This window comes from Mandrillus leucophaeus, unplaced genomic scaffold (assembly GCF_000951045.1).
Source record: "Mandrillus leucophaeus isolate KB7577 unplaced genomic scaffold, Mleu.le_1.0 Scaffold1033, whole genome shotgun sequence".
Classification (NCBI taxonomy): Eukaryota; Metazoa; Chordata; class Mammalia; order Primates; family Cercopithecidae; genus Mandrillus; species Mandrillus leucophaeus.
Genome location: NW_012098466.1, coordinates 244049 through 245400, shown reverse-complemented (window position 1 = coordinate 245400; position 1352 = coordinate 244049).

Here is a 1352-nt window from a genome sequence, read left to right as displayed (position 1 = left end):
CATGTTGGTCAGGCTGGTCTTGAACTCCCAACCTCAGGTGATCTGCTCACCTTGGCCTCCCAAAGTGCTGGGATTATAGGCGTGAGCCACCGTGCCCACTGGAAAGGCAGAAAGTTCTAAGGAGAGGTCAACATTGGCAAATGCCACAAAAGGCACAAGATGGGAATTAAATTTTTCCATTAGATTTGGCAATTAAGCAATGGCTAATGTTGTTCAGTGGAGTGAAAGGCTGAGAAGGGAATGAGAGGTTAGGAAACATTCACCTTAAGGCTAGGCAACTCCTTTGAAAAGAGTCTAGTAGGGTTAAGGGAGGATCCATGCCCTACAGGTTGACTTTTAAATCACATTCCCTTTGGTTTTGCATTTGAATCACAGTGAACTTTCTCCTCTCCAAATGTTGATTTGACAAATTTAAGTCTTACCATGGTTCTCTTCTCAGTCCACCTACAGGCCAAGGAACTAATGAGGTGTGGAGTTAACTAAAGGTCAAAAAACAAGAGGAAGAAACAAACGGCCAAAAAACCCCAAACCTTAAATCAGGTCCTGAGTCAGATATGCCGTAACAAATTCTGCTTCAAGTTTAATATTCTTGTTTTGATGATGTTTAAAAAAAGAAAAAAAAAAGCAAGTGTCTGGAAAACTAAAAGGCGGGGGGGGGGCATTTTAATTGGAGTGCTTTCTTGTATGTCATCAACGATCCGCACCCCATCGCCCTGCGAATAAATAGCTGTTGCGAGGTTGGGGTGTGTGTGACCACAAAATCCAAAGGCTGAATTCTGCCCAGTGCCTTGAGTAATTGCATATCACACACACAAAAAAATAGTAGAATACTCAAAACAACATACACATCTGTATTTCCATATGAAAGCACCCATTTCCTTCCTTGATTACCTGCTATTTTTAAAGGGGTTGGGAGTGTAGCGGGGCGGGGGCATGAGGCGTTTTTCTGAATCCCAGCCCAGCTCTTTCTAAACTTTTGTTACTCACGTCCGTTTGATTCATTTGCTGTTTTCTCTTTCTTTCCTTCTTTCTTTCTTTTTTTTTCTACCCCCCCCTCCCCCCGCCTCTGTCATTGCCTGCTGCTAAGAGGGACGCTGAATCACAGCCACTGCAGATGAAAAGCAATTCAAACCAAGGTCCTTGGAGGGGGGATGGAAGGGCTCTTTTAAATCTTTTTCCCTCTGCGGAAAAAGCCTCCTACTTTCCGGGTAACCGTAGAGGGCAGTTTGACAAGTCTCAGCCCCAGGCGATGGAAGATTTTACCCGTGGGAGAGTCACGAGCCACCGCCACCGGTCATCTCCCCGCGCCCGGCTTTCGGGTCCTCAGGCCTCGGTGCGCCGCGGGCCAGGCG